The sequence below is a fragment of the Elephas maximus genome, chromosome 16, assembly GCF_024166365.1.
Source record: "Elephas maximus indicus isolate mEleMax1 chromosome 16, mEleMax1 primary haplotype, whole genome shotgun sequence".
NCBI lineage: Eukaryota > Metazoa > Chordata > Mammalia > Proboscidea > Elephantidae > Elephas > Elephas maximus.
Window position 1 is genome coordinate 6,295,770 of NC_064834.1, and position 25,567 is coordinate 6,321,336.

At 43.9% G+C, this 25,567-nt stretch overlaps 1 long non-coding RNA gene across 2 annotated transcripts in view; it reads right to left on the bottom strand.

Annotated features, from left to right (window-relative positions):
- LOC126059197 (uncharacterized) overlaps positions 1-25,567 on the bottom strand; it is a 309,811-nt gene that overhangs the window by 221,854 nt on the left and 62,390 nt on the right. The window contains exon 1 of one of the 2 annotated variants that reach the window (XR_007513396.1): positions 20,142-20,353. The exons of the other annotated variant lie outside the window; for it this stretch is intronic. This is a non-coding gene — a long non-coding RNA (uncharacterized LOC126059197). Of the gene's footprint in view, positions 1-20,141; positions 20,354-25,567 lie in introns of those variants that run through there. 2 annotated transcript variants of the gene reach the window in all.

The window sequence follows — 25,567 nt, forward strand, 5'->3', positions numbered from 1 at the left end:
TATAAAGATTGACATGTGAGTATTTTACTCTCTTCAAATATTTTTCAAAAAAATTTGCAAAAGACACTGTGAATAAAACAGAAAGAAAAGCCACAAACTTGGAGAAAGTATTTACAAGTCGCATTTCTGAGAAAGGGCTTGCATTTAGAATATATAAAGAACTCTCAAAACTCAACTCTAAAAAAACAAACTACCCAGTTTTAAAAACGGGGAAAAGATCTGAACAGACGTTTCACCAAAAGAAGATATTTAGATGGCAAATAAGCATATAAAATAGTGATCAAGCTCAGTAATCATTAGAAAAACGTGAACTAAAGCCACAGTAAGGTATCAGTATACACACATCCACGAGAATAGCTAAATTAAAAAGAAAAAACCTGACAATAGCAAATGCTGACAAGGATACAGAGCAACTGGAACGCATACATTATGGGGCAAATGCAAAACATACAACCACTTTTCAAAAGCATTTTGGAAGTCTTTTTTTAAAGTTGAACATACATTTACCACATACACTTACATATGACTTGTCAATTCCACTCTTAGGTATTTACTCAGAGAAATGAAAAGTTATGCTTACACAAAAACCTGTATGTGACTGATTATAATAGTTTTATTCATAATCCTGCCCAAACTGGAAATAACCCAAATGTCCTTCACCTGGTAAATGGATAAACAAACTGTGGTACCTCCATACAATGGAATACTACTTGTTAATAAAAAGAAACAAACTTCTGACTCACATAACAACATGGATGAATCTTAAGTGACTTTACTAAGTGAAAGAAACCAGATCCAAATGACTACATATTGTATGATTTAATTTTTATAACATTCTGGAAAAGGCAAAGCAGAGGAATGGAAGACGCACAAGTGCTTTCCATGGCTTCGGGTGGGGAGCATGAGAGCTGCGTACTGTAAATAGTAAAGTATACTGTGTGGAATTTTTTTAAATCAACCAGAATGTGACAGGAACCGAAAATGGAATATGAACTGTGACAAATCAACCTAACTGTGTTACAAAGGAATAACATCACCATCCCCACACTGAAAGGAGTATGTAAGAAAATAATTAACGGAAGTTACTTTGGAAAATAGTATTTTGACTAGATACTGTAGAGCTAAAGACAAAAGTTATGGTACATAAATACTGTGCTGTAGTTAATATAATCTGCTTTTCACTGGGGTGTAGCTTAGCAATTCTGAAACTACTTTACCCACATAGGAGAGTTGAATGGATAAATGAATACACTGTAGATAATGAGAGCCAGGTTTCTCACTCTTGCAAAAAGAAGCTATAATAAAGAAAGTTAGAATGAACTTTGCGGTATTGGAATGGAAGCAGAGACATCAGTATAAACTCACGATTTTTAAATGTGTATCAGACATATAGATATAAAAATAAATACATATGTGTGCATGGAGTCCTGGTGGCACAGTGGTTAAGAGCTCAGCTGCTAACCAAAAGGTCAGCAGTTTGAATTCACTAGCCACTCCTTGGAAACCCTGTGGGGCAATTCTACTCTGTCCTACAGGGTTGCTATGAGTTTGGTTTTTGGTTTTATATGAGTCGGTTAGTAAACACATACATATATTTCCTACTCTGTCTGCAAATAGTTTCTAGAGGCAAGGACACCCCAAACAAGCATACCCACATCCCAGATCTTGGGTTGTAAATACCAATTCCCAATAAAAGGAACCAGGTTCCTTGGAGAAGTGGTTAATCCTAGGACTGAGACAGAGAGAATATAATAAGAGTCTGAAGTATCCTGTGATGCCAGAAAATAAAGAAGTTTGCAAAAATAAAAAAGACACAGGGGCCACTCTGATGGATCTCCCAGTGGTCAAAGCTGAAACAACACGAGCAATAAAATACATAATGAGGGTATAGACTAAGATAAATATCCATGTTCCATACTGGTATAAATAAATAGTTAAATAGATAAATAAGAAGGGACAGATCTCTCTTACAGAAAAAAATTCTAATTAATAAATGTAGAAAGAATGAGGGAAATAGAAAATCACAATATTAAAACACCATCGTGATAGTTGTTAAAGGCAAGATTCATGGATGGATGCAAAAATAACTGAGCAAAAATTTGGGGAGATACAGATTTTTCATGGTCTCAAAATTATCTCTCCAAACACTTATTAATTCCAGAGGAGAAAATAGCAACTTTACACCAGAGAAACCTAGCAGACAACACCTTAACCAAGTGATCAAGGTTAAAATCACCAGTAATAAGCTACGGTGACGTCACAGACCCCCTGCTATGGCCCACTGACAAGGGCATATCATCTCTGCCGTTCTCTTGCCAAAAAAGCATCTACTCATGAGAAAATGTCAAACCCAAGTAAATATCGGCCAGTTATAAAATAACGGGCCAGTATTCTTCAAAGGTACCAAGGTCAAGAAAGAAAAATGAAAACCAGATTACAGAGGAGACTAAGGAAACAGGGTAAGTCTATGCAATGTGGTGTCCTGGATTAGATTCTGAAACAGAAATAGGACATTAGTAGGAAAAAAGGTGAAATACAAGTAAAATCATCGATTTAGTTAATAAGTGTACCATTGTTAATCTCTTAGCTTTGATAATTGTGCTAGGGTTCTTTAAGTTATTAATATCGGTGGAAATTGGGTGAAGGGTATACAAAAACTCTCGTACTATTTCTGCAATTCTAAAATTATTTCTAAATTAAAAAAAAAAAATGTTTAAATCTCCAACCTTGAGTCCAGCCTCAGGGAACCCAATCACCTGATCAAACGTCTGAAGTGAGGATAACTCTTTCCATTGCCCTTTTGTAGGGGTGAATGGGTGTGGCTTTGTGTTAATGGCGCCCCTTCGGATCCGTCCACTCCTCTGTCCCTTCAGTGTTGCCTCCAGACATCTTCCCCCTCTTCTCTGCATGGGGGTGCAGGTTGGGAACAACCTAGCTTGTAACTTCAGGCTCTTGGAAATACTATGAATCCACACACATAGAGGAAGTTGGTGAAAATAATTTTCAAAAGAGAGAGAAGGAGGGAGGGGTAAATATTGCCAGAGTGATCTTACTTAAATGTACACCTGATTGAGACATCTGTCAGTAAAAACGCATCTAACATTTCCCATCTCTTGGCATGATGCTCAAAAGCCTGGCCTGACATTCACATTCCTGTACAACCTGGCTGCAATCTAGGCGTCTCTGGGCCAGTAATTCCCCATGCTTCTTAACAGTCCTGTCATCACTGCTGAACACCATTATTGAGGTTTGAGCCCCTTACCCCAGGCCCTCTCCCTCGCTGTCTGACCCCCAGTTCTGCCATCTCCTCCACTGCCCACACCAGCTTCCCCCGTGGGCCTCTGCCTCTGAGGAGCTGAGCTAAACACCACCATCTCAACTGATACAACACACACACCTATGTTCCCAGCTGCTTTTCTCCTCTCCCTTTGCTAAACCTTAAAGCAACCAAAGCAAAACCCTGCCTAATCACTTCCAGGCTTTCCTCCTGGGGGGCAAATGGCTCGTGACTTTGAATCACATTATCCTTGTAGATCCATGAGCAGCAAACAACATTATCAACCGAGATGTTACACATCCTGTTGGCAAGAGCTAAACGTAATTTAATTTTACATATAAAACTCTAATTCAAAACCGATGAGTCAGGAGCCATTTCAGTCATTTTCAACTCCTCTCAAGATTTCATTTCCTTTCACCTCCATCCCATTTGCCCCTCGACTTGGTTGAGCACTTTCTTCCCAGAATTCATTAAATCATTCTTCCACTTAGACCCTTTCCTCGTTTCCCCCTCGTCCTCTCTCTCTGATTTTAATATTTTTGTTTTCTTTTTATCACCCACTAAAGAAACCTCCCAATCATGTTAAGCATTATTCGGTCCAGAATTTACTAAATTACTCTTCCACTTTCATTTCTTTGCCCCGTTTCCCCTTCATCCTCCCACCCGAACATTCTTAGGCATCAGTTTATTGACTTTGGATCGTTTGCCCTTTAAATCTTTTGTGGACTGGAAAGGAGAATTGCACGTTTCCCTCCACGTGTTTAGTTAGAAGACTGCACTTGGCAGCAGCACAGACATTGCTGTGTTGCCTTTTTGCAATTCTGTTTATGTTTGTTTGCTTAATAAGGGTCCATTGCCAGCACACTCTGAGTGGGGTTACATGGTTGTCTTGCCTTTTTTTTTTTTTTATTCTGTTCCTAGTCCACTTGTCACTCACGGGAATGCAGCGCCTACTTTTAATCCTTCTTCCCTTTCTCCACAAGCCCCTTCCCCTATGGGCCAGCTTCCAACCTGCCATCATGTGTCTCAATTCAGTAAACCCCGTTCAAGATTCAGCTCCTTCCGAGTTGATCCCGTTGGCAACAATCACTTCCCCAGGTGGACCTAATCGGGCCAGCTGTGTTCATTTGGCACTCACGCCCTCATGGCAACTAGAACAAGTGGATTTTCAGCTTTGAAAAGAAACTTTGGAAACTTCTGCCAGATTTGTCATGTCAGTGCAGGTACATGACTGGGGAATCTACAGTTGCGCCTACCACAGTGCTATGTTCAAGACAGACAGACGGACAGATAGATAGACAGAAGATAGCTACTATCAAGTCACCTCTGACTCATGGCAACCTGTGTACAACAGAACGAAACATTGCCCGGCCTTATATCAGCTTCACAACTGCAGTGTGTTGGAGTCCACGTTTGTGGCTATTGTGCCAGTCCATCTCCTGAGGGTCTCCCACATCCTCATTGGCCTTCCACCTCACCAAACATCATGTCCATCTCCTGAGGGTCTCCCACATCCTCATTGGCCTTCCACCTCACCAAACATCATGTCCATCTCCTGAGGGTCTCCCACATCCTCACTGGCCTTCCACCTCACCAAACATCATGTCCACCTCCTGAGGGCCTCCCACATCCTCATTGGCCTTCCATCTCACCAAACATCATGTCCATCTCCTGAGGGCCTCCCACATCCTCATTGGCCTTCCACCTCACCAAACATCATGTCCACCTCCTGAGGGCCTCCCACATCCTCATTGGCCTTCCACCTCACCAAACATCATGTCCATCTCCTGAGGGTCTCCCACATCCTCATTGGCCTTCCACCTCACCAAACATCATGTCCTCCTCTAGCAATTGTTCCCTCTTGATAACATGTTCAAAGCAAGCAAGTCAGACGACATTGTGTTGAGATCCATAGGGTTCTCACTGGCGGATTTTTTTAAGTAGATCACCAGGCCTTTCTTCCTAGTCTGTCTTAGTCTGGAAGCTCTGCTGGAACCTGCCCGATGCCTGTTATTCATGCATTACTGACTCATCCCAGGGCAGCATGGTCATCCACATGCCTTAGGATACGTGAATGGACATGACTGAGCACTAGACTGGGCATCAGAAAAAAGACCAAGGGGCTAGCCCCGTATCCTTGTCCTTTACCAACTCTGTCACCTAGGTGAGTAAAACTACTGCTCTGGACATGACTTTCTTAATCTTTTTCAAGCAGTAAAACAATAATAACAGTGCTTAATTCACAAGGCTGTAATGAGAATCAAATAAGACAATGTACGTTGGGAAAACGTTGCTGAAAAACAATAAGACAATAAAATTGTCATTATTACATTGTTGCTTTAAATAAGTCACTGTGCCTTCATTTGTCAAATTCCACTTTTTGATCTCAGGCTCAGTAAGTGACATAACCATCTCCTTTCATATATGAGGGATGCTTGAAGTTCCTGAGGACACGTTAGCTAGGAGAGGACACGGTTGGGTGAAGAAAGAACTTAATCACTGCCAGATATCTAAGAACAGTTCACACACAAGGAATTAGACATGCTCTAATTTCACGTTCTCTATGTACAAATGGAGCTATAAGAAAACTGATTTCAGCTTAAGCTAAGGACACATTTTTAACAGTGGGAAGGGGTGGTCTTGGATGATGGCTCCCCACAATAAGTGATGGCCAGCAAATTCTGCCTTCTGAGATGGACTTCTGCAAAAACAACCAATATTTATCACGACCGTGCAATCCTCAAAGTACTTCCTATTGCTTCATTTAACCCCCACCACAAACCTGCGTGGCAGATATTATAGTACTACCTTTCAGCTGAGGATCAGAGAGGTTAAATAACATCCCCAAAGTCACACAGCAGAGCCAGGACTTGAACCCATGTCTCCCTTCACCACCACGCTGCATTCCTCACAGATGCTGCCAGGGAGTATCTGCATTGGGAGAAGGCTGGGCCAGGCACCCCAAGGTCCCTCCAATCCTAAGCTTCGGGGCTCCTCTGATTCCTTTTCCATGCTGTGATGTTTGTTTTAATTGTAACATTTTCCCTGCTTGTAGCTTACAGGACTCATCCTTCAGACCTCTGGGAGTCGAATTGTCCACAGGTGGCCCGGGGCGGATGCCTTCTTCCTCCTTTCTATTACGTTTGGGAATTAAATCTATATATGGCTTCTTCTTCTTCCATCCATAGTCTTAAAAAGATGCTGATAAACCTCGGAAAATGAGTTGGCTACAAGTTGTACAGCTCCTAAGGAGCATTCTCGTTCCCAGAGTAACACAGTTGTTCTGGTATATTTTCTTTAGAAAGTCTTGTTCCCTCAATCTTCTTTTCCTTCTCAGTAAATGAAACCTGAAAGACTGTCCCCCTTGCATCTCCGTCAGTCTGTCTGTCACTAGGCTAGGAGTAGGGGCAACAGCAATGACAATCCCAGCCCATATTAGGGCACACTAGGTACCAAGCAACATGCCAAGTGCTTCACCTGTGTAGTCTAATCCTTTCCAATACCTCCTTTGCTTATGTAGAAACTGAAACCTGGGGAAGTTAGGTGACTCACCCGAGGTCGTGCACCAATGGCAGGCCAGAGTCTGAAGTCCAGTTCTGTCTGCCTCCATTGCTTACACCTTCCAATCCATCCATGACAACAAAACTTACTTTAGGTTTGCCTTTGAACTTTGGCCTTGTATGGCGCCAGCTGATTCTGTGTAAAGAGCCAGGGAAACTCCCATGTGGGCCACCCCCAATGTCCCCCCATCTAACAGATGAGGAGGGACCCGCCCAGGCCCCAATGTGAAGCTAAGCTGAAAAATAGAGGACATCTGGGACACTTAACAGACTACGCAAAAGAAATGCTGACCAACGAAAGGCAGAAACTGAAACACTGTAAAACGCCTCTGGGTGGCACCAGTGGTTAAGCACTCAGCTACTAACAGAAAGGCTGGCAGTTCATGTCCACCCAGGGGCACTGGCAGTCTGCTTGTAAAACAAAGCCCTGGTAATCTACTTGTAAAAAGCCAGCCATTGAAAGCCCTGTGGAGCACAGCTCTACTCTGACACACATGGGGTCACCATGAGTCAGAATCGACGGACAGCAACTGGTTTTCGGTTTAGGTGGTGATAAACAGAGTTATGAAGATCAAGGTCAATCTAGACTCTAGTGGGACAGAATGCTCCTCACATTGGGGACAACAGCTACATCAAGGGGCGTCCCAGAGTATGCTGGGGTGGTGAGCCCTGCTGCAGGGGTTAAGTGAGGTCAGACTCAGAAAAGTCAGGCTAGCAACGCAATCAACTCACTTTATTCAGTGGACAAATAAATTCTTCATAATCGGGATAATTTTACCTGTCGCCTCTTAAGGGTAAGATGTGAATGGTTTCCTTGTAGCCCTAGAGGAAATTCTTTTCAGAAACTGGGCACTTGCTGGGGAAACTATTTTATTAAGCATTATGGATAAATATAATACTGATTTCAAACAAGTGCAGCTGAAGTCATTGACAAGTACAATGGTCATTGTCTGCACAAGAATCAGGGCCATATTTAATCTCTAGGTAAAAACTATTTTTAATTAAAAAAAAAAAAAGCAAACCTATTTTCAAGGTACTTCATAAACCAGGAGCAAGGCCAACCATACTCAGCATTCCAGAACACACGGGGGAAATCTCCATGGGCGTGCCCAGGCCGCTCTGGCTGCCCTGATGCATTGTTTGGACACTTCCTGCCCCGGGCTGTCCCCACCAGCGCGTCTAGCTGCAGCGCCTGCCGGGCTGCGGGAGGAGTGCGGACGTGGTCAGGCCGAGTCACAGGTGCTGATGGCGCCGCGCAGCGCCCAGCCTCTCACAGCCAACAGTCACCACCAGAGTGAAAGCACTGCTGTCTTCATCCAGCGGATGGGGGACCACGGCAGCTCATAGGGTCGTTCTGAGCATTAAGGGGAGTATTGGACACAGAAGGCTGTGCGCCGACTCACCATAGGGTCAGTGCTCAGCAGGGGTCATTACAGGGCTTGGGGTCATTTATCGGGACCGCCTCTTATCCCACATGCTCCACATCACCAGGCCAGGCAGCAACAGTGTCACGGTCACTGATAGCTACTCAGCCCTGCACACACTGTTTACTGTGTGTGTATACACCCGCACGCATTATGTACGGACACTCTGGTGGCTTGGTGGTTAACGGCTACGACTGCTAACCAAAAGATCGGCAGTCTGAATCTACCAGGTGCTCCTTGAAAACCCTATGGGGCAGTTCTACTCTGTCCTTAGGGTCGCTATGAGTTGGCATATCAACTCGACGGCAACCTAAACCCATACCAAACTCATTGCTATCGTGTCGTTTCTGACTCATAGTGACCCTACAGGACAGAGTAGGACTGCCCCATAGAGTTTCCATGGAGCGCCTGGCGGATTTAAACTGAGACCCTTATGGTTAGCAGCCCTAGCGCTTAATCACTGCCTGGGCTTCCCAGTGGCAACAGGTTTGGGTTTTTTGGTTTATATATATGTATATATTTATCATCCCATTACTGTTAAGTCAATTCTGACATAGTAAAACTGCCCCATAGTGTTTCCAAGGAGTGGCTGGTGGATTCTAACTGCCAACCTTTTGGTTAGCAGCTGTAGTTCTTAACCACTGGGATACCAGGGATATCAAGTAATATACAGCAGTGGTTGAGAATTAGGGCTGCTAACTAAAAAGGTCAGCAGTTCAAATCCACCAGCTGCTCCTGGAAAACACTGTGGGGCAGTTTACTGTGTCCTGTAGGATCGCTATGAGTCAGAATTGACTCCATGGCAATAGGTTTGGTGTTTTGGTTTTTGGCTTTTTTGTTTGTTTTGTTTTGTCTGGACATATTTGATATATTTCAAGAATCGATGAATGCATGCATGCATGAATAATAAATCATGCATGAAGGAAGAACTCCCTATTTTAGCAGATGAGGATACTGAGAGTCAGAAAAACAGTATTACACAGCTTCCCTTGCAACCAAAGTGGCCAATGAGATATAAGTGGAAGTTGTCAGATGGAACTTCCAGGAAAGCATGTTAGAAGACAGGCTGATGTGGTGTGAGCCTTTCTTGCTGTTCTGCCCTTTCTCTTTCCATGAGTCAGAATACAGATGTAATGGCCGGAGTTCCAGCAGCTATCACAGACTCTGAGTTGAACTTGAGGATGGAAGTTGAATGCTAAGGATGCCAAAACAGGAAGACCATGTCTGTGTCCCTGATGAGCAGTAGGGCTGCCATGTTGTCCCTGGGCGGCCCACTTCCCACTAGTTTTACATGACAGGGGGCAAAAAGACATAGCAGAATTCAGCTATATTGTGTTTAGTCTCTGTTACTAAAAGCCAAATACATTTCCAAATGAAACAAACTCTGTGACACGGTCATCTCTTGATTTTCCCCCTCTGAAACGGTTTGCCTCTTCTCAGTCTCCTTTGCCAGGTCCTCCTCCTCTCCCTTCTGTAAAGACTGGCTTGCCACAGCATTCAGTCCTGGGCCCCCATCAAATCCCGTGGCTTAAAACATCGCCCACAAGCTAATGATCCCCAAAGTCATCTTAGCAACTCAGACCTCTCCCACAAGCTCCAGGCTCAAATCCAACTCCACAGCTGACATCTCCAAATTGGCATGTCCCAAAGAGAACATTGATTCTCCTCACCTCTCACAGACCTATTTCTCTCCCTAACTCTCTTATCTCAGAACACAGCCTCACTGTTGCTCAGGTCAAAAGTCAAGGAGCCTTCCTGGACTCCTTTCTTTCCCTGAAGCCATTAGCAAGTCCTGTCGATCCCTGAGTGTGTACCACATCAGCCCACATCCCTTCATCCCCTCTACTGCCTCTGACCACCACCGTTGCTAATCCCCTGTACTCATTCCCAACACCCTGCACATGGTGTCAGATGACCACTGACAGCATAGTTCACACCATGTTACTTCTCTGCTTAGGGCCTTCAACAGTGTCCTGTGGCCCTTAGAGTAAAAACCCATCACCTTGCCATGGACCCAGTAGTCCGTGGAGGGCACAAACAGTTAAACACACAGCTACTAATCAAAAGGTTGGTGGTTTGAACCCATCCAGAGGCCCCTTGGAAGAAAGCCTGATGATCTACTTCCAAAAGGTCACAGCCGTGAAAACCCTACAGGGCACGGTTCTATTCTGCAACACTCAGTAGTCACGGGTCAGAATCTACTCAATGGCAACTGGTTTTTGGTTTTGGTTTGTCCTCCCCCTTCTCCTCTGCCCACATTTACCATCTTTCAGCCACACTGGCTTCCTCATTCCTCAAACAGCAAGCCTCATGTCCCACTCAGGATGTCTGCAGTCACTGCCCCCTCTACCTGAATGTCCTTCCCCAGGTCATCGCATGAACATCTTCAGCTCTTACATTACAGCTCAGATGCCTCCTTGAGGAGACTTCCCTGACCATCGTGTCTAAAGTAGCCTTCCACGCACACTCCATTCCTCCCTAACAGTTACCTTATTTTCTTTCTAGCTTTCATCACTATTTGAAAACTGACTTATTAAGCTCTTTGTTTTTAGTGTGTTATTTAGAATATGTACCTCATAAAAGCAGGAATTACAGTTGTCTTCATCCCCAGCTTCCAGACAGTGCCTGACTCAGAGACATTTCTCAGTCTTTAATCGTCAAATCAGGAATTAAAGAGTCGTTTCATTGTTATTAAGTTACTATTTTTGTTTATGGTATGAGCTTTAACCTTAATTCTGATCCTTGACTTTTCATTCAAATAGACAATAGTGTAAAATTTTAAGAATTGGCCTCTCCATCCCTGCCATCTTATTTTTGATTCTTCTCTCAGCTGTCAATACATTTTCAATTAATAGTATAAGGCTTAGCATACTTCCAGAGCCCTTGCACATAAAAATGTTTTTGCTGTCTTAACACATATAAGTCAAATTGGGAATAATAAACATGATTTCTCTGAAAACTTAGAAGTTGTCCCATTGACTTCTGCAACTTACTGTTGTTAAAGAAAAATATAACGTTACCCTGAGTGGTATATTGCTCCTTTGTGAGTAACATGTACTCTCAGACTGAATGCTCAATACCTATTTTTGATCACTTATCAAATTACTAGAATATATTTTTGTTTGATTTATTTTTAGAAAATTTACTTTAAATGTCATTATTTATGTCAGTGTCTAAACTCAGTATATTTCTGCCCAGCTCAGGAAAGTTTTCAAGCATTATATCTTTGCTTATTGCTTCTTTCTGTCTTTCTTTCTTCTTTACAATAGCTTTATTATTCAGAGGCTAATTCTCCTTTTACTAACCTCTATATCTTTTATATTTTTTATCATTGTTTTCATCCCTTTGTCCATTTTCTCTGATTTCTGGGAGAGCAAGCCAAATTTGCCCTCAACATGATAGCATTTTTCTGAGTCAGTTCTTTCCTTTACTGCCACTCATAGACTTTAGTTCTGCTGTTGCTCTTCTCTGAAGATCAGATGAAGTTTCCCAACCTGTTGATTTTTCATCATCCTAATGTCTTCTAATAATCTCACTCATTCTTGTAGCTCACTGAGAACATGAAATATAGGTCTTTTAATTACTTTTATTCCTTCCTAAAAATAATGTTTTTCAAAGGTTGTATTTTCAACATGGCTCCTTTTATAGTACAGAATATTTTCATTGGCTTTCAAGTGTCTGAATTTTTTTGTGTATTCATCCTCCAGAAAGGTCTTGTTGACAGAGGACAGGCAGCACAATTTTATGCTTTTTGCCTGTCCCCTGGTTCTGGCTAGAATGTCCCTGAGGGAGCTGAAGCTAGAAGGCAAGATTGGGCTCATACCTCTCTGCCAATGTCAGGGCTTTGGTGTCAGGCACTCCTCTGGTCTGGTCTGCTGGGCTGATGATTGTCAGGTTCTCTCATGCAGTTGTGGATAGTTTATACCCTTGTGAATGTGAGGAGAGATTTAGATACAGTGCAAGAAGACAGTACAGTGCTCTCCACCCAAAACCCTGCCAATGGCATATTACATTTGGGGACCGTAGCCTTCAGGATTCAGTGTGACCTCACCTGTCCACTCTATGGGTGTGGGTCACCAAGGCCTTGTCTCATCTACTTGTGGCCAAGGCAGCCTTTCTGTTTCAAAGCATTAACAATGAAAATGTCAACAATTGTGCTTGTGAGGCCGTCTCATTGTTGCTAAAGATAATGGAAATTCCTCCCAAGGCTAACAATTGTTGACATGGTTCCTGTGAGTTTTTGTGTGTGTGTGTGTGCGTGACACTGGATTTGTGTGTGTGTGTGTACTTTCATGGGTATTTTAAGGACAAATTTAAAGAGAGATTTCTCAGAGCTAACAGTCTCAGAGGGCAATGGTGGTTCTGTGGTAGAGTTCTCATCTTACGTGTGGGAGACCCGGGTTCCATTCCCAGTCGGATTCCCAGCTGTTACACCTCACGCACAGCCACCACCTGTCTGCCAGCAGAGGCTTGCATGTTGCTATGATGCTAACAGGTTTCAGTGGAGCTTCCAGACTAAGACAACTAGGAAGAAAAGCATGGTGATCTGCTTCTAGAAATCAGCCAATAAAAACCCTATGGATCACAATGGTCTGGCCCCCTTGTGCATGGGGTCACCAGCGGGGGGAGGGCCCACTCCAGGGCAACTAACAACAACAACATAATCTCAGATCCTAACAGTCTCACTCCTCCTTGAACCCCCCACATCACAGGGCCCAGAAGCTGACGCCTAGCAGGTTCTCAACTGGGACAGGACAAAGAAACAAAAAGCTTGGACAGAGATCTTTTGGGGCCAGAATCTATGATCTGAAAACAGGCTGGAATTCAGATTCGGGTTCAGGAGGAGAGGATGAGCAGTGAACAGCCAGAAAGCCTGGGTACCATGTGTTCTCAAGGGCACGAGGCAGGATCTAATGTGTAAACCAGGTTCCCAAAAAAGAGTAAGGCAGAAATTCAGGTTTGTCAGCTATGGAAGTCACAATCCCGGGGCTGCACGTGAAGGGTGGTGTTCAACAACCCAGCTTCTGTGGTTTTCTGTCTTCCTTCAAGGAGAGAGGGAGTGAAGGATGAGCTCAGGAGCGCCCCCAGACGGCTGGATCGGCCTTCGAGCCCCAAGATATGAGACCCAGGATATGTAGTTAAGGCCGGAAATGTACCTCTGCAATATCTCAGCCTTCCAGTCTCTGCTTGAACTCTTCAGAGCACAGGGATCTTAATTGGATGGCAAGCCTCACCTCTATGAGGCCCACTTAATTGGACAGCAAGCCTCACCTTTGTGAGGCTCGCTGGTCCCAGCTCTGCACCTTGACACGTCACACAGGCTCCTCCTCCTTGCCCCTGGAGACATTCAGACTGAGTCATTGAACTCCAGGCCCAGGGTCCTCACAAGGCATAGCTTCCAGATGCCTCTGCCCCTTCATTAGCACCCCCTGAGTGTGTTTAGTTAGCAGGTGCAAGCGCGGAGCCCAGGGCAAGGTCTGGATGCCGGCAGAGCAGAGGGGTACAGGGCCAGAAAAAGGCTATGATCATATTTCTACTCTCCTTGCCCAGGTCATTAGGGAAAATAAGTGAGGGGAGACCTGGAAGAGCAGAAAAGCTAGTGTGCTGTCCGAGTGCACAAGAACAGGGGCCAGCCTGAGAACTGCAGCCCCGCTCTGCACCCTACCACGGCTTTGTCAGGCTCTGAGGCCGTTCACCCTGCTCTAACCTCCTGCATTCCTCACAGGAGAATGAGTCCTTGGCAGAAAAACTGCTCCAGGTCATTCCTGGAAGGTGCATGCGAATGTGTCACCAGCAGAGGGCAGCCAGCCTTCTAGGACCCAGCCTAGGCCTGCCCACGCGGGACAGCGTCTGTGGGCGCTGGGAGAGCCCCCAAACCTGCCCCAGCCCCCTCACTGGATATACATGCCTTTTCAAGAAAGAGGGATACTTTAGTTTCTCCACAGCACGTCCCACATAGGCATTAAACGGAGGTTAATCAAAAACCAAACCCATTGCCACCAAGTTGATTTGGACTCATAGCGACCATACAAGGACAGAGTGGAACTGCCCCATAGGGTTTCCAAGGCTGTGATCTTTGCCAGCGGAGTTCTGGTGGCGCAGCGGTTAAGAGCTTTGCTGGTAACCAAAGGTGGGCAATCACACCCACCAGCCACTCCAGGAGAAGATGTGGCAGTCTGCTGCGTGGAGATTACAGCCTTGAAAACTCTGTGGGGCGGTTCTAGTCTGTCCTAAAGGGTCGCTTTGAGTCAGCAACCAGTAATCTTTAGGAAGCAGATTGCCACATCTTTCTCCTGCGGAGTGGCTCGTGGGTTTGAACTGCTGACCTTTCAGTTAGAAGCCGAGCACTTAATAACTGAGCCACCGGGGCTCATAAACAGAGGTTTAGATATGCCTCAAGAGAGACTTCCAGGAGCTTGGAAAATTCCCAGCTCAGGTGGGGTGCCTCCAGCAAAGTGGAGGCTGCAGCCTCTCCTCACCGTGAAGGGGACGGGGCCTCTGTCCATCCGCACACACCTCCTATGCTTGCTTGTTTTCCACTTTCCCAAACTGCTCATCTGCTCAGCGGCAACAAACATCCCATCATTGATAGTTGTCGTTAGATGCCATGGAGTCATTCTGACTCATGGTGACCCCACCTGCGCAGAGTGGAACTGCTCCATAGGGTTTTTGCATACATATTAGATAAACATTAAAATTTACTACTGTAAATGCTGAGGAAGCTCCAAGTTCAAACCTATATTCAAAGAAAGAAAAAAATCTTATTTTTTTAAACCACACACACACAAAGAATCACATATTGAGAAGCATGGCATACATCATCTTAACCAAGTGGCCAAGGTTAACATCACTAGTCCTAAGCTTGTGTGGATATCGTGTACCCTCTGTTCTGATGTGATGAGAAGGGCACTTCATCTCTGCACTATTCTTCCCCAAAGCCTACTACTCTAATCACGAAAAACATCAGACGAACCCAGGCTAAGGGGCATTCTACAAAATGCTGACCAGCACTCTTCAAGACTGTCAAGATCATAAAAATCAGAGACTGTGGAACCGTCACAGAGGAGAGGAAAACAAGGAGACATGACAAGTAAATGCAATGTGGTATCCTGGCCCTGAGCCTGGAACAGAAAATGGACATCAGTGGAATAACTGATAAAATCCAAATAAAGCCTGTACTTCAGTTAATAGTTGCACCAAGGCTGACTGCTTAGCTTTGATAAATGTACCATGATTATATAAGACATTAACATCCAGGGAAACTGGGTGAGGGGTATACAGGAGCTCTATACTATCTTTGCAACTTTTCTGTAAATTAAAATTACTCCTAAATAAAAAGTATATTAAAAACATCTTTAAATAAACTTTTTTAAAAATCCCACCTATCAATATTATTTTTGTTACAAGGATAAATGAGGAAAAGAAACATAAAGTACAAATACAGAAAAAAAAAAAAAAAACTTTTTACTTAGTAAAGACAGAGGATTAGATAATGTCTTTGTGATAGTTAATATTATGTGTCAACTTGGCTGGGCCATAATCCTCAGTGTTTATATGTGATCACTCCCACGATGGAATCTGCTGTCAGTTGAAAGGGAGTTTCCTTGGGAGAGTGGAATGCATTCAAATATTAGCAGATGTTCTGACTTTTTGCTCACTCTGGATCCTGAGGCAACCTCCTGTTCTTCCAATCTTCGACTCCTGGAACTTGAGCTATCAGCTTATCTGTTGATCTTGGGATTCCTTCATCTTCACAGCCTGAGAGTGGGAGCCCTGCTCTCCAACCTGCCGATCTTGGGTTCACCAGCCCCTGCAGCTACATGAATCGAGAGAAGCCTTTATCCTCATTCACGGACTTGGGATGTTCCAGCCTCTACAATCACATGAGCCGTTTCCTTGATGTAAATCTATATATGTATATATATAAACTTATATGCTTTACTGGTTTTGCTTCTCTAGAGAGCCCAGCCCAAGACAATCTCTGATATTGTCATTGTTGTTAGATGTCATCGAGTCTGTTCCAAATCGCAGCAGCCTTGGGTATAACAGGACAAAAGTTTGCCATGTCCTTCACCATCCTCAGAGTTGTTGCTATTTTTGAGCCTTCTGTGTCAACCCATCTCATTGAGGGTCTTCCTCTTTCTCACTGACCCTTTATTTTACCAAGCATGATGTCCTCCAGGGATTGCTCCCTCCTGGTAACATGTCCAAAGTAAGTGAGATGAAGTCTTACCATTCTTACTTCTAAGGAGCATGGTGGCTGTACTTCTTCCAAGACAGATTTGTGTTCACGCAGAACCTATGCATAGACCAAGAGGCAGTTGTTTGAACAGAACAAGAGAACACTGCACGGTTTAAAATCAGAAAAGGTGTGCGTCAGGTTTGTGTCCTCTCGCCACACTAATTCAATTTGTATGCTGAGCAAATAATCCAAGAAGCTGGAGTATATGAAGAAGAACACAGCATCAGGATTAGAGGAAGACCCATTAACAACAACATGCAGATGTTACAGCCTTGCTTGAAAAAGGTGAAGAGGACTTGGGGCACTTACTGATGATGATCAAAGACCACAGCCTTCAGTATGGATTACACCGCAACATAAAGAAAACAAAAATCCTCCCAACTGGACCAATAAGCAACATCATGACAAACAAAGAAAATATGGAAGTTGTCAAGGATTTCATTTCACTTGGATCCACAATCAATGCCCATGGAAGCGCAAGTCAAGAAATCAAACAACCTATTACGAGGGCAAATGTGCTGCAAAAGATTTCTTTAAAATGTTAAAAAAAAAACTAAGATGTCACTTTAAGGACTAAGGTGTGCCTGATCCAAGCCATGATGTTTTCGATCACCTCATATAGACATGAAAGCTGGCCAGTGAATGAGAAAGACTGAAGAAATGATGCCTTCCAGTTATGCTGTTGGCAAAGAATATCGAATAAGCCATAGTGTGCCAGAAGAATGAACAAATCTGTCTTGGGAGAAGTACAGTCAGAATGCATTCTGATATTAATAATATTAGAATTACTTAAGTAAGTCACTGAAAGGAGCCCCAGTGGCACAGTGGTTAAGCGCTCTGGCCAATAACTGAAAGACTGGCAAATGAAACCCACCAGCCACTCCAGGTGGGAAATATGTAGCAGTCTGCTTCTGGAAAGGTTTAGAGCATTGGAAACCCGGTAGGGCAGTCCTACAGGATCCTATAGGGTTGCTTTCAGCTGAAATCGACTTGAGCAAGGGGTTTTTTTTGGTAAGTCACTGAAGAGAATACACACCTGGCATAACCCCAGGAAAATGACTTCCTAAATCAGCCAGAAAACAAGGCATCCACGTTTCAGCGGTATACTCGTATTTTTCTTCTTCTGCCTTCCAGTCTCTGCCCGCCTGCAATTTGTTAAGTGAAATGGTGTTTTATTTTCTCATGAACACGGAGTTCCGCCCTTTCTTTTAAGAGTAGCACATCCTACAAAAATAATTTGAATATAAACCTCCTACCTGGCTATGAGCGTTCTATGTGTGGTTAGACAAAACAGTGTGTTACCCAAAATTACCCTCTGTTCAGAAAAAAACTTCTTACTGACCCCACTGCGGGGATAAAGCTGAGTGTCTGAGCATGCCTGAGGGAGGGAGGAACAGTCCTGCCCAGACAGGAAGGGCCTGCTGTGCTGGGTGTGAGAAAAAGGGATAGCAGAAGAAAGCAGGCACCACCGGGCAGGCCTGCCGTGACTCCCACATCCCTGTCACCACCGCCACCCTTTGCCATTCAGTCGATTCTGAGTCATGGCGACCCTATAGGGCAGTAGAACTGCCCCCAAAGGGCTTCCGAGGCTATAATATTTATGGAAGCAGACTGCCACATCTTTCTTCTGTGGAGCAGCTGGTGGGTACCAACCGACGTCCTTTCAGTTAGCAGATGGGTGCGTTAACTACTGTGCCACTAGGGCTACAAAATGGTACGCCGCGAAGAGGACCTGCGGAAACCAGCAGAGGGTGGGTTTCCAGGCTCCGGTCTTAGGGCAGCGCAGAAACACTATTGCAGATGCAGGGGGAACAGCGGGGCGGCTCACGGACATCACTCGGCCTCCGATTATCACAGCTGAGGAGCTGGGGTTTGCGCCCCTGACACAAAACCCTCTAGGGGCGTGGGGGGCTCAGCTTTCACTCATTTCCGCTCCCTACTCCAAGCTGAACACGTTGCCTAGGACCGAGTGCTCAGCGCATTTATGTGGATCAAACCCAGTTCAGTTCAGTTCGGTTCCGGCAGAACGACAAGTGGCAGTTTGAAGCAGGGCCTGCTCCAAAGCCAACAGGAGCTTCTCTAAATAATAGGGTGCATTTCATCCCCACGTTCTCATTCTCTCCAAGCATTCGGCATCACCGATGTCTGCCAGAGGCCAAGGGGCAGCCTGGCTGGCCATCCTAACAGGGAGACAGCCTGTCTGAGACCGCAGAGGGCCCGAGCCACAGCGGAGGGCATGGGTGCTGCGGGGGCACCCGCTCCCATGCGAAAACCCTCTCCATGAGGAGCCCCCCTCCCATGCAGAGGCCCCCCCTCCCATTCGGAGCGCCCCCCACTCCCATGCAGAGCCCCCTCCCATGTGGAGCCCCCTCACTCTCATGTGGAGCCCCCCCACTCCCGTGCAGAGCCCCCTCCCATGCGGAGCCCCCGACTCCCATGCGGAGACCCCCCACTTCCATGCGGAGACCCCCACTCCCGCGCAGAGCCCCCTCCCATGCGGAGCCCCCTGCCCCACTCCCATTCGGAGCGCCCACCGCCCTTCCACCACGCGGAGGCTGGATGTACAGAAACGCATGGAAGGAACCTGCCTTGTGGTCTTGGTTTTAGCCATTTGCGGGATGATTTCAAAAGGGGAGAAGGATGATGCTTAAATAATGTTGAAAATAGAGTTTCTGTTTACTTTAAAGATGGAAAAGACAGCTTGCCAATAAAACGTCGCTTTCCATTTCCCTCCAGGGCTCTGTTATTAAAAATAATCTGCGATGAACTCCCAGCACCTCTCTCACGAGGCCTTCCAAAAGCTTCAAAAATCGACTCCTACAGCGTGCTCCAGAGGAGCAGAACGCATTCCAGGAAGACAGCTGGATCACATTGCCTTGTTCTTGGTGGGGGGAACGGAGGACGGGCAGCTGGCATCTTCATAAATTAAGCCCATTAGGGGCAGAATTAGTAAATGTAACTGAAGGAATGCTGTTCCTCCAGCTATTCCGATACACCCACAAACGCAGTCTAAACATAACCCTGATTCAGCTCAGGCTCTCTCCTGTGCACACACAAAAAAAAGCACCGCCCAAATACCCATAAATGCAGACCCACAAAAACACATAGTCTTGTACACAATCACACACTGACACACGAAACACAGATTTTTGCACACATGGACACAACCGGAAGATCATCTTTGCACAGATACCTGGAGTCAGGTACACCAGGCTTTCCTGGGGCCACCACAGGCTTTGCTGGACTTTGTGGGAGGAATGCAGGGGGTCAGAGTCTCAACAAAGTCTCCTAGAGAACTTCCTGGGCAGCGTGAGTCTTATATAACCTCCCAGCATGAAATGGTGAAATAATAATGCTAGACAGCTTGCCCAGTGTCAGAGATAACGAGGTCCCCTGGACTTCCTCCTCTCCTTTCCTACCCTGCTCTGAAGAGTGCTGGAGTTACAACGGCACAGACACAACCTCAGGACACCCGTGGAAGAGTAAACCCCACTTCTTTCCCTGAAAAGTATCCATCATTAAAATATCCCAAGTGAGCCTGTGGTAACACACCCTGTCAGGTAAAAAATAAGACATTGTTTGATAACCTCCAATGGCATGGCCCTCGTTTGTTCTTTTGAACAACACAAATACATTACCTTCCACTTCTGGAGGTCAGATTCTGATGCAGGTCTCACTGGGCTAAAACCAAGGCGTCGGCAGGGCTGCATTCCTGTCTGAAAGCTCTAGGGGAGAAATCACTTCCTTGCCTTTTCCGGCTTCTAGAAGATGCCCGCCTTCTTTGGCTTATAGTTCTCTTCCTCCATCTTCAAAGCCAGCAACGACAGGTTGAGGTCTCATCACACCACATCACTCAGATGTCCTCTCCTGCCCTGTTCTTGTACTTTTTTTTCCTAGATATTATTTATTTTGCTGTTGTTGTTGAGAATATACCCAGCAACACATACACCAATTCAACAGTTTCTAAGGTATAGTTTAGTGATATTGACTGCATTCTTCAAAGTGTGCAACCATTCTTACCCTCCTTTTCTGAATTGTTCCACAACTAACATAAACTCACTGCCCCCTAAGGTTCCTATCTAATCTTGCCAGTTGCAGTCGTCAATTTGATCCCATATAGAAGGTTCTTAAAAGTGCTTAATGCTCAAGGCAGAAATTTTTTACCAGTTAAGGTAAACTATTCAGTTTTTTTTTAATCTCTTTTTTTAATTGTGCTTTAAAGTGAAAGTTTACAGTTCACATTCGTTTCTCATATAAAAACTTATACACACACAGTTGTGTGACCCTAGTTGCTCTCCCTACAATGTGACAGGACACTCCTCCTTTCCACCCCGGATTTCCTGTGTCCATTCAGCCAGCTCCTGTCCCCCTCTGACCTCTCATCTCGCCTCTGGACGGGAGCTGCCCACATAGTCTCACGTGTCTACTTGAGCTAAGAAGCACACTCCTTACCAGTATCATTTTATATCTTATAGTCCAGTCTAATCTTTGTCTGAAGAGTTGGCTTCGGGAATGGTTTTAGTTTTGGGCTAACAGGGTCCAGTGGCCATGTACTCTGGGGTCCCTCCAGTCTTAGTCAGACCATTAAGTCTGGTCTTTTTACTAGGCTTTGAGTTCTGCACCTCACTTTTCTCCTGCTACATCAGGGACTGTCTGTTGTGTTCCCTGTCAGGGCAGTCATTGGTGGTAGCCAGGCACTGTCTAGTTCTTCTGGTTTCCGACTGATGGAGACTCTGGTTTATGTGGCCCTTTCTGTCTCTCGGGCTCATATTTTCCTTGTGTCGTTAGTGTTCTTCCTTCACCTTTGCTCCAGGTGGGTTGGGACCAATTGATGCATCTTAGATGGCTGCTTGATAGCTTTTAAGACCCCAAATGTCACTCACCAAAGTGGGACACAGAATGTTTTCTTAATAAACTTTGTTATACCAATTGACCTAGATGTCCCTGAGAACCATGGCCCCTAGATCCCCATCCCTGCTATTCTGTCCCTCAAAGTATTTGCTTGTCTTCAGGAAACTTTCTAGCTTTTGGTTTAGTCTAGTTGTGCTGACTTCCCCTGTATTGTGTGTTGAACTTCCCTTCACCTAAAATAACTTGTCTACTATCTAGTTTTTTTATCTAGTTAGTGAATACCCCTCTTCTTCCTTCCCTATCCTCATAACCATCAAAAAATGTTTCCTTCTGTATTTAAACCTTTTCTTGAGTTCTTATAATAGTGGTCTCATACAATATTTGTCCTTTTGTGACTGACTAATTTCACTCAGCATAATGCCCTCCAGATTCATCCATATTATGAGATGCTTCATAGAGTCATCGTTCTTCTTAACTGTTGCATACTATTCCATTGTGTGAATATATCATAATTTGTCGATTCATCCGTTGGTGGGCACCTAGGTTGTTTCCATCTTTTTGCTATTGTAAACACTGCTGCAATGACCATGGGTGTGCATATATCTGTTCGGGTAAAGGCTCTTATTTCTCTAGGATATATTCCAAGGGGGAGGATTGCTGGATCATATGGTAGTTCTATTTCTAGCTTTTTAAGGAAGCACCAAATTGATTTCCAAAGTGGTTGTACCATTTTACACTCCCACCAGCAGCATATAAGTGTTCCAGTTTCTCCACAACCTCTCCAACATTTATTATTTTGTGTTTTTTGGATTGATAGTCTTGATGGGGTGAGATGGTATCTTATAGTTTTGATTTGCATTTTTTTTTTTAAGGGCTAATGATTGTTAGCATTTCCTCATACATCTGTTAGCCACCTGAATGTCGTCTTTGGTGAAGGGGCTGTTCATATCCTTTGCCCACTTTTTAGTTGGGTTATTTGCCTTTTTGTTGTTGAGGTCTTGCACTATCTTGTAGATTTTAGAAATTAGATGCTGATCAGATTTTTCATAGCCAAAAACTTTTTCCCAGTCTGTACATTGTCTTTTTTACTCTTTTGGTGAAGTCTTTCGATGAGCACAAGTGTTTGATTTGTAGGTGCTCTCAGTCATCTAGTTTCTGTTCTGGTGCTTGCGCGTTGTTAATAGTGTGTTATATACAGTTTATGCCATGCATGACGGCTCCTAGCATTGCCCCTATTTTTTCTTCCATGACCTTTATCATTTTAGATTTTACATTTAGGTCTTTGATCCATTTTAAGTTAGTTTTTGTGCATGGTGCTAGGTATGGGTCTTGTTTCATTTTTTTGCAGATGGATAAACTATTCAGGTTTAAGAAGGCTTCAGGGGATATTTTTGGTTTGAGGTTTAAAAATTATCTCAGGGCAACATTTTCAGGGCTTCATCCACCCTCCATGGCCCCAGAAAGACTAGAGTTCATGAGAATTTGAAATTCTGCTCTGCATTTTACCCCATTTGATTAGGGATCTTCTATGGAATCTTTGATCAAAATGTTCAGTAATGGTAGCCAGGCACCATCCAGTTTTTCTGGTGTGATGGTGAAGAAGATAGTCTTTCATGGAGGCAATTAGCCACGTGTTCCATCCTACTCCTATTCCTATTCCACATGCATCCTGCTCCTATTCTCACCTTCCCTGAGGAAGACCCAGGTTTGATTCCCAACCAATGCACTTCATGCGGAGCTACCACCCACCTGTCAGCGGATGCTTGAGTGTTGCTATGGTGTCGAACAGGTTTCAGTGGAGCTTCCTGACTGAGACAGGCTAGGAAGAAAGGCCTGGCAATCTACATCCAAAAATGAGCCAAGGAAAACTCTGTGGATCTCTTGGCAGAGGAGGCAGTGGTTTATGCAGGTAATTAGCCATACAGTCCATTTCCTCCTCCAATTCCTGACTCTCCTTCTTCCTCTGTTGCTCCAAATGAATAGAGATCAATTTTTGTGCCTTAGATGGCCACTTGCAAGCTTTTAAGACCTCAGCCGCTACACAATGAACTAGGAGGTAGAACAGAAGCACCAAACACATTATTAGGCCAATTAACTGGGGTGTTCCATGAAACCATGACCCTAAGCCTCGAAACCAATGAAACAAATCCCATGAGGTGTTTATTTGTACATAAACAGTCTCAACAGCTATCTCTCTTTTTCCTTTTTGTCCTTGTTGTAAATACATCTATCACACAACTTTTGCCAATTTGACTTTTTACAGGTGTACAACTTATTGACAGCAATTACAATAAGTGGCTGTGCAACCCTACTCTTTATCAATTCAATTTTTCCATCACCTTAGCCCTCCTCTTCCCTCTCCCTCCCATCCTTAGTAACCACTGATAAACTCTGGTCTCTATACATTTGTCTTTTCTTGTCTTTTTATATAAGTGAGGGTATACAATATTTGTCCTTTTGTGATTGGCTTATTTGGCTCAGCATAATGTCTTCAAGCTCCATCCATATTGTAGCATGTCTCAAAACTACATTTCTCCTACTGGCTGAGTAGTATTCCACTGTATATGGAAAAAAAAAAAAAAACCCGTTGCCGTCAAGTCAATTCTTGCTCATAGCGACCCTATAGAACAGACTAGAACTGCCCCATAGAGTTTTCAAACTGCCAACCTTTTGGTTAGAAGCTGTAGCACTTAACTACTAACCCACCAATGTTTATATGCACCATATTTTGTTTATTTATCTGTTGATGGACATTTAGGTTATTTCCAACTTTCTGCTATTGTGAATAGTGCTGCAATGAACATTGGTGTACAAGCCTCTTTTTGACCCTCTGCTTTTAAGTCTTTTGGGTATATACACCTAGGAGTGGCACCCTGGTGGCACAGTGGTTAAGTGCTTGGCTGTTAATTGAAAGGTCGGCTGTTCAAACCTACCAGCCATTCCTCAGGAGAAAGATGTGGCTAAAGATTACAGTCTTAGAAACCCAATGGGGCAGTTCTACTCTGTTTTATAGGATCGCTGTGGATTAGAATGACCCCACAGCAGTGGCTTATGCTAGTTCTATTTTTTGTTTTTTGAGGCCCCTCCACACTGTTTTCCGCAACAGCTGTACAATTTTGCATTCCCATCAGCAATGGATAAGGGTTCCAATTTCCCCACATTCTCATCAACGTTTGTTATTTTCTGTTTTGTTATTTTTGTTTTGTTTTGTTTTTAATCTTAGCCTTCCTAGTAGGAGTGAAATGGTATCTCATTGTGCTCTCAGTTTGCATCTCTCTGACGACTAATGATGCTGAGTACTTTTCATGTACTTGGTAGTCATTTGAATGTCCTCTTTAGTGAAATGTCTGTTCAAGTCCTTTGCTCATTTTATAATTGGGTTATTTGTCTTTTTATTGTGAAATTGTTGAAGTTTTATGTATATTTTGGTTATTAGATGCTTTTCAGGTATCTGTTTTCTGAAGATATTACCCCAGTTGGTAGCTTGTCTTTTCACTTTTTTTGTAAAGACTTTTGATGAACAAAAGTTTTTAATGTTTAGGAAGTCCCATTTATTTATTTAGTCTTTTGCTGTTTGTGCTTTTGTTATTATATTAGATAACCCATTGTTAAAAGCTAGGCTTGACAGCAGTGCCCCTGGTTCTTTTTCTAAGAATTTTATGGTTTTGGTTTGCACATTGACGTCCTTAGTCCATTTTTAATTTGTTTTTGTGTATGGTGTGAGACATGGATCCTGTTTCATTTTTCTCCATATGGAAATCCAATTTTCCCAACACCATTTACTGAAGAGACTCTTCTTTCCCCATCCAAAGGACTTAGCAAAATTGTGAAAAACCTGTTGATCATAGATGTGTGGGATTATTTCTGGAATCTCAATTCTATTCCACTGATCTATTGTTAAACCAGTACCAGGTTGTTTTGATTACTGTAGCTGTATAAAATGTTTTAAAAATCAGAAAGTGTGACCCCTCCTACTTTGCTCTTCTCTTTCAGCGTTGTTTTACCTATTCAGGGCCTCTTGCATTCTATATGAAGTTGAGGATTGGTTTTTCTATCTCTGTAAAGGCTGTTGAAATTTTAATCAGGTCGCACTTTGCACTGAATCTATGGATCTCTTTGGGTAGTATTGATATCTTAACAATGTTAAGTCTTCCAATCCACAAACGTGGAACATCTTTCCATTTATTTAAGTCCTCTTTAATCTCTTTCAGCA